Below are 9,386 nucleotides of genomic sequence, written 5' to 3' on the forward strand. Positions count from 1 at the left end.
CTCCTCTCTCCTTATACCTTCTCCATTTGCTCTTGGTGTTTGTAAGCCATTAGAGGAGTGTCACTTGTGACTCTAAGCCTTCCAAAGTCAATTCAAGGAGGAATTGGGATTGTTATTGCTACATAACAATCAAGGTAATATCTTAAACCTAATTATATGTTAATATTGATTTCCATATGCTAGAATTAGGGTTTATAGTCTTGGATTTAAAGCATGTACAATAGAGAAACCTAGATCCAAGCATTAGGGTTTGTATGAGCACATAGGATGTCTTATGACCAAAACCCATCAGTTTTTACTTTGAAAGAAATCGTTTTTTCTTTGAAATCGTTAGGATTTGTAGTTTTTTGAAGGTCTGTTCAAACCCAATTCATGTGAGTTGCAATTTCTGAGAACTCCCTGAATAGAATTCCATTTTGAATGAAATTGTTATTGGTGAATTTCAATTTCTTTGAAACCCTTTTTTGTTAATTCTGATGTGTTCATAGTGATGATGATGGAAGGAATCGAAGCAACTAAATTAGTCAATGTGATCAGCATAAGGAAACTACGTTTTTTTTTGAGAATTTTTTTTGAAATCGTTTTTTTCTTTGACTTGAGATTTTTTAAATTGTTTTCTTTTTTCTTTGAATTCGATTTCTCTGAAATATTTTTTGGTGACTCAAGTTCGGATGATAGGCAATCAATCATGGAAGCAGGCGATCTGGGTTGATGCGTTGATGTTAACTGTATTAGTCGGGGCTAATTAGGAAACTTCTATGTTTTATGAAAATTGTATTTTTTTTTTCTCAAAAAATTAATCCACTAATCGAAACTACGTAGTTTTATACATCGGGATACCTAATCTTATATACCGTTAAAAGTATATTCATTTTTCCCATACATACATATATATATATATATATATATATATATATATATAATGAAATATTGACACAAAAATATGAAATTTTTTGAAATTTATAACATTTTTTATTTATTATATTTTATTTTCTATCGAATAAAATACTTGTACTATTATGTTTATAGATTAATTAATAAAAATGAGATTTTTTATTATTTACTTAAGAATGGTAGGTAGTGGTGGTGTGAGTGGTGTTAGTTAGTAGGTTTTTTAATTGTTTGTAACTAGTTTTTGATTTATATGAATAGTATTTTATAACTTTAATTAAATAAATTGTGTGGTTCAAATTTGTTCTCAAATGTTCACGCGATAAGAAATGCTCTCTATTGAACGCTTCCGTATATATATATATATATATATATATATATATATATATATATATATATATATATATATATATATATATATATATATATATATATAGAGAGAGAGAGAAAGAGAGAGAGAGAGAGAGAGAGTTAGGTTCAGGTATTAAGTAATTATTATGTTATTGTATGCATTAATATGGGCCAATCATTTCAAAAACTTAAATAAGGATATGTAATCTAACCTATTAATTAATTTTGTTAACTAAATAAAAATTTAATTAATCCCTAAAATATTAGATTGCTTTCCTATAAATCCCTTCAAATTCGTTCAAGATGTAGACCCTAAAATCCTTTGAAGGCTCCTGCTTCACTCACCTATCCATCCAACCGACGACTTAGCACTACTGTCGTACCACTGGAACTTGTCATTCCTCCGCCGGTGTCGCACACTATCTGCCGACCATTCTTGCATCTCCATTTGACCCTATTCTCCTCATCGCTGCTCCTGCTTCACACCCCATCCCACCCAAATCTAGTAACATATCGCCGCCCTCGCAACACCGGAAGTTGCCTTCTCTCCTCCTCAACGGTGTTGGGCCCATCGTTTGGGTTCGGAGGCGGAATGATTCCTGGTAGCCGGGTAAGATCCTGGGCCCCGATGAGCTCTCTGCTTCTCCTCTCATGTCTCCCCGATCTGGAACTCCTGTCAAACATCGTGGGAGGGAATATGTCATTGTGTAAGTACTCTAATTCACTTTCTCGATTTCATTTGTATGCTTTCTGTATCTCGTGTATATTTGCTGGAATGTAGAAAGTACAGAGACAATTGGTGCGGTTTTCATTTGTTGATGAAGTAAAAAAGAATGATTGGGTTAAGAAATCTTAAAGAACACAAAAATAATTCTATGAGAACACTGCACACAGGTGTTTGTAGAAATGTCTAAAAGAGAACTTGATGTTCAAATTCTTGAAGAACACAAAAATAATTTATGAGTTCATTAGTTGTGTTAGTTAATTTTAACATGTGGTATGAGTCCTCTAAGAATTACTAAAATTTGTTTTATTTTGTCGTATAAAAGAATTCTCACATAGTTTTGTTCTTACATAATTCAATTTCATGATAGTTATTCAAGCCCTATTATCTTCACTTGTTTTACAAACATAAAATATTCATTTAAATTACAGTAAGGTGTATTCGGGATTTTGCATTTTCAAAATAGATTATGAGTTTTGATTTGCAATTATAATAATAACTAATAAGCATTCTTCATAAGGCCTAATTGTCAAATTAGATACGTTGCTATTTTATTATTTAAAACAAATATATTCATCATTTTGGAATTTTTTGCTTGTAGTTTGTGAATTTGGTTTTAAGGATTGTCATACGATTTCATGGTAGTTATTCTTATAACATGCTCAATTTCATAGCAGTTATTCTCATAGAATGCGTGAAGGAGACATGCTGATCAAGGGCGTGAACATTGGATGATGGCACGTGAGATGAAGATGAATAATGCTCAATGGTCTTCACAAAAGCAAGCATTATTCATCGTTATATTCTGGCAGAATAGTCCATAATAAAATGATCAAGTGCATTCGGTCAAGAATTTTATATTTAAGAATTCTATGTTTTCTAAAATCTTTATTTATTTTTTATGACATTCTGGTAGAATATGTGTAATTGTATTAAAATGTACAAGACTATTACTCTATAAGAATATGTATAAATCTATATTTACATTCAATGTCTATGAATATATATATATATATATATATATATATATATATACATATATATATATATATATATATATATATATATATATATAAGAATCATGTTATTTTTAAACTGATGGTTCAAAATTATTTTTTGTCTTCAAAATATTCATTCTAACAAAATTATCTTAGAATTGTAATATAATTAATTAAAAAAATCAAAATTCAAAATTAAAAAATCAAATATCTCTGAAAATTCGAAAGTCTTTATTAATTAAAATTGTGTTTCCTAATTAGTAAATTTTTGATAAATTAAGAAAGTGGATGTTACCTATTTACTAAATGGAAAGTTTTTCTCTTTTATTTTTTAATTTCTTTAACCACAATAATCACTTTCTTAATTTACCAAAAATGATTTGCCCACATTTATGCATACAATAACACAATAATCCCTATTCTGATAAAAAAATCGTTTTATTCTCCTTTTGACATGTGTCATCTTATTAAACCTCTTAATTAATGAATATTATATTCTTTTTTTGTCATGTGTCACCCTATTATATCTCCTAATTAATAATTGCCACTTGTCAACATATTGATTATTGATTTTAAATTTTAAATTTCCCACTCTATCTACATTAAATTAATAGCATTAAAATAAAAATTAAAATAAAATTAATACAAATTATAAAGTGATATAATTTCACATATTTATTTAAATCAATGATTATAATTTTATATATAACTAAAAAATATCTTAATTAATAATTTATTTAAACTAATTGATTAATAATTTGAGTTTTTAGTATAAAAGTTTAATTAATTTTGTAACCGTGGTTTCCACAGGTTATAAACTAGTTACTTTGAATAGAATAACCTAATCATATATATATACATATATATATATATATATATATATATACACATATATTGTTAAAAGTCGTCAAAAAGGACTTGGTATCAAAATAAAAAAATGTATTTTTGAGTTAAATGGTTTTCTTTTCAACATAAATAAAACTTTTTACCCTTCCAAAGACAACTTTCATGCCACGTAATATCAGCATTAGCATTTTCTTATTTTGGATTAAAAAAGGAGCTAAACTTGCTATAGCAGTAACTGTTGAGTTGAATTCCCCATTTGATAAAGCGGAGTATGAAGGTAAAATGTCTTCCAAGCCCAACAAGGTTTCCAAACTGTTCAAAAAACCTCAATCATGTTTTGTATGTTGAAGAAAACTCAACGAACTCAACTTTTTGTCTAGAAAGGTTCAACGAAGTTTCCAAACCGTTTAAAAAACCTCAATCATGTTTTGTCAGTTCAAAATGTTAAGTTCGGTGAGTTTTTTGAATAGACAAAACACGATTGAGGTTTTTCGAACGGTTTGGAAACATCGTTGATCTTAGAAATCATTTTTCTGATATGGTAATAAGCCACATCATCTGTTTCTCTTCTTTGACTTCCATAGAATTCAACAAAAATGAAACTCCGTTGGGCTTTTTTAGACAAAATGTTAAGTTCGTTGGGTTTTCTTGAACATACAAAACATGATTGGGGTTTTTCGAATGGTTTGGAAACTTCGTTGGCCTCGTAAGTCATTTTCTCACGTAAAGAATGAGATGGATTTTACGTTTAAGCTCTTTGTATAAATGATAGTAACAAAAATAGGATCTATCTCAACTATAACATGATCTAGCTTAACTATATATATTAACAAAACAAACTAACTACTCTTTATAATATGGGGTTTTTACTCTACAAATGAATACATCAATGAGGAGCTCATAAGTCAAAAGGAATGTTCTTCACAATCACAAGAGAATATTTTAAGCCTCCTTGTTATCTCGGATAGAAAAATTATAACCACAACAATCTCCACTTCAAAGCTTGGAATAGATGACACAAATCTTTTATAAACGAGACTTTATGTTCTAAACCAACAACTAGCAAAACTGAATCCAATCCGATTTCATGATGTTTTTAATTATGGATAGCCGACCATAATTTGATCAAGTAAAGCTCTTGGACTTCAAGGAAATAAAGTTTACACCTTATTTCATGTTGATGAAGTTGGTTAAGTAACTAAAGCCCTTAATTTTTTGGAGCCAAAAAGGGTAAAATAAGAAAAAGTGATATTTTTGGACTCTTTCCATGTATTAATGAATTAAGTTCAGTATGCATTAAGTAAAAAGTATTTAGATAGAAGTTTTGGGCTTGTTAATACCTTCGCGTGTATATAAGGATCACCAAAAACAAATTGAAACGAGGAAGTATGATCATTTAAGGTTGAAAGGAATCCGCAAAAGTCCGTCACCACGTCATGTCACCACAATGCGGTGGTTGTGCAACTGAAGCCCATAAAAGGGTTTCACTATATATAAAGGATTGGTTTCATTTTTGCGTCATTTTCTCATCCTCCATCACATCTAAAGCCCTTAGGAGAAAACCTTAGCCTCCATCTTCATAGGTTGAGCTACTCCACTCTCATCCCATCCATTTTTGGTGTAATTTTTGGTGATTTGATAAAGAAGTTCTTGCAAGATTAAGTATTGTAGCTTTGCATCAAAGGATCTTTGTCAATGAAGAAATAAGGTTGCATCAGAGGATCTCAACTCTCAATCACATTTTATAAGTTTTTAAGTCAAAACGTTTCATGATTTATTGAGTTTTACCTTTGGATCGATGAGTATCTTGTGTTATGGGTTCATTTTATGACGTTTTGGTCCCAAAGTCTTTGTTTCCTTGGATTTTGAAGAATTCCACAACTTCTAAGTGATATACTTAGCTACTGGACCTTTGTCAATGAAGAAATGAGGTTTCTTTGTGTCCATGTACAAGTTATTACCTTTTGGTAAGGTTTTGGACTTAGGTTTTTAGATCTTGGCTTATTGCGATGTCCTAGATAAAGCTGGAAACTTAATCAATTAACACCCTAAGAAGAATCAGAACTGAGCTTTTGAGCTCTAGAGGTTAAGGATTAAGTGCTTAATCCATTAATTTGTTTTGGACGCTCACCATGTTGTGGTGAGGGTGGATCGAAGCATAATGGAAGGTTTCGGCCACGTCTATTTTTTCGCCTTGTTGCCACGACACATCATGTGTTGGCTATGGCATGGTGGGTTAACCGTTGACTTTTTGACCAGTTTCACTTTTATTCAAACTTTGGTAGAATTAAGTATTTGACTAAAGACTAGTACCGGTTTGGCTTTATGTAGCTCAGGTTAATTGTTCTGTTGTTGAGGTTGTTGTTGAGCATCTCTTGATTAAGTTCAATTGAGTCTTACCACTATACTGTGTAGAATGTTAGACTGTCTTTATGATTCTCGCATGTATGTTATGTATGTTGGGTGGGGTTCGTTAAGTATCTTCGGTGGCACCCATTATGTTCCTTGGGTGTGGCCCGTTATGTACCATGGGCGGAGCCCGCATTTGTATGTGGTATCTTTGGGAACTCAATAAACATTATGCTTATAGATTCATGTTTAAATATTGTAGGTTTTTTTGACGGTACGGGAAGAGCACGATGTGATTACATTGCATTTTTTTTTATCAAAAATTAACAAAAAAAATTTGTAATCAAATTAGTAAGTGTGGTATGATGTTGAAAACTAGAGTATTAAAGATCTTAAAAGATGTCGAATATATTGATCATGCCCAAAATCCTAGGAAGAAGGTAATTATATTTAGAAAAATTGTTTAATGAAATTTATTCGTTTTGGAGCATAAATAAATGTACTTATAATATTTGGGACAAAAATAATGTTAAAATGATTGATAAGTTATTTTGCGTAAGAAAGTTGTAAGATACTTGAAAAGGTACCAAGATACCACATAATATATTGATAATTAATTTAATATGAAAGATAATTAACAATCAAACAAGTATGTGAAAAAAGGTGTCATTGATCAAACAATCATGAATGGGTAAAATCAATATAAGAACACAATGATGTATGAGGAAAACCCTTAATCCTTTTGGATCTCCGGCATAAAACCTCAAGAGATGATAAACTCACTTGTCCTTAGAAATAATGTTTTGGTGCTCGAGTGTTGAAATAATCAGATAAGAAGATGTGGAAGTATTTATATGTGCATAAATCAGTTAGACTTTTATACATAATAAGAATAACTTAAAGTCTTACATTCTTGGGATTCTCCTTGATCTCTGCTTGACCTGACTTTCTCGAGGGTCTCCAATGTACATGAGGCATTGACCATGTGTTGTTGACTTGGTCTATTTCTTTTTCATTAAGCCTTGAGTTCATGCATAAGATTTTTTTAAGAAAAATGATGGTAGTCTAAGATACTATATAAATACAAGATCTTGGGCTTACCTAAGATGTTAGTTCAAGTTTAATATATAAATGGTAAGTCAAAATTTCTACTCATAACAAATGCCCCCAAAAATCTTCAATCCAAGATCATGGGTGATTGTAGACTTCTAGGCGTGAAATTCTCTTAGCAAATTATGATGTGACATGGCTTGTCTCTCCAGGACTAATCCTTTCCATCTGTTCCTTTAGGACATTTGAATTTTTGAAGAGCAAGGATTTTCGGAACAGAACCTCATATAAATTCTAGTTGCTACCCCATTGAAGTATGATCATATGTATTTTCTCTTTTGTTCATCCTTAGTTTCTTCATGGGGAAAAAAGTTACTTGGTATCGAGTTAGGTCTAATGTTCCGGTTATTGAAGACTTCATCAACTTGGGAATGTTGCCTCGTGATGAAATTGAAACTAGTATGTGAAAATTGGGAAAATTATGTCATCAACTGTCACTAGAGATTAGCATAGATAAATGATGATAATAGAGCTTTTCATATTTGAGGAAAAATATGATCCGTTATATAGTGTCAAAAATAAGTGACCAAAAAGTTACACCACTTTTAATAATAGTCAGTGTACTTGGAAAGTACACAGCAAAGTGGTCTCAAGGATATAAACCTTGCCTAAATCTGACTCCGATTGGACGACTTATGATTTTATAAAAAGTAAATATCAACCATGTTAATAACGCTATTAACGTTAAAATGGTATAAAGAAATCCTGTAACACTCGAAATCTTGAGGAACAATTGTTGGGAATAAATCCCCTTTTGAGGATCTCACACGGCGTGTTGGACGAACCAACATGTCGTGTCTAGATAAGAAGAAGCGCAGCTTTCGTTATGTTCAACATGGCGTGTTGCCTCTTGGAACACGGTGTGTTGACGGTTGGAATGAAACCCTAATCTTCCGGGTTTTGTTCTTTATTTAAAGGAAAAAGATGGCTAGGGTTTGTTCATCCTCAGCCCCTCAAGCCCTGAAAGAAACCCTAATCATCTTTCCCTCTATTTTTGGTCTAGTTTGGCAGTTTTGAAGCTAAAGAAGGAATAAGGTGGAGGTAGGAAGGGAAGGATCCAGCAAGCAAGCCTTCATTCTTTAGTTTGAAACTCTTTTGGACCTTTGTAAGTGTCCAAGACTCGATTTTTATCATTCCAAGTTGTTAGATCTTGAGTTTTGTTCTTTCAGCTTCTTATTCATGAATGATGGAATGGTAATATCTCATAAAGTTGGCAACTTTATGAATCTCCAGGTCAAGAGGAGTTAGTAGTGTTATGGATCTGGATTATAATCAAGTTTTGATGTCATGCTTAGAGATTAGGTAATAAATCCCCATTTTGAACTAATACGGGTTCAATACTTGCATTGGACATGAATGTCTATAAAGCACCAACCTTTGGGATGGTTTTGGTTTTTGAATCACTTCTGGAAAGGATAGACCCCAAAATTTGAGGAGTAAGTGATTGTTGGTTAAGATCTTGCATTATTAAGCTTTATGGATTGAGCTTTGAACCTTTTTGGGTAGTCCCAATGGATAAAGTTGGAAACTTTATCCTTATGGACCACGTTATGGGCTAGATCTGAGATTTGGAGCTCTTAGAATTGGAGAAAACAACTTAATGTATTAAGTTGTTGAAACTCGGGCAAACACGGCGTGTTGGCTGGGGTTTTCCCGACTATTTAGATGATGGTGAAACATGGCATGGCCAATGGGCAACACAGCGTGTTTGGTCAGCATGGACTGTTGACTTTGACTTTGACGAGAAGTTTAATCAGGGTTGACCATGGGATATTTTGGGCCTTATTTGGGCCTTTTTGGATTATTAGGTTTGGGCTTAAGTCCTGGTCCAAACTAGGTAAGGGTTAAATTGGTCATTTACCCTAATACTGGTCTGATGGTTTGAATGTGAATCCAATTATTAATTGAATGTTATTTGGTATTGATAGCCCGGGGATCTGTCAACCAACAGTCAGGGATTATCTATTTGATTCAGCAGTGCAAGGTGAGTTTCCTCACTGTGCTTAGTAGGTCAAAGGCACTAATGTCAACCCATAGTTTATATGTTGGGATGCTAAATGGATGCCTGCCTTTTGCATGTGTTGTGTATGGTATGCTTACCGGGCGAGGCTCGATGC

This window comes from Lactuca serriola, chromosome 9, assembly GCF_051521515.1.
Source record: "Lactuca serriola cultivar US96UC23 chromosome 9, Lser_US96UC23_V15, whole genome shotgun sequence".
NCBI classification, from domain to species: domain Eukaryota; kingdom Viridiplantae; phylum Streptophyta; class Magnoliopsida; order Asterales; family Asteraceae; genus Lactuca; species Lactuca serriola.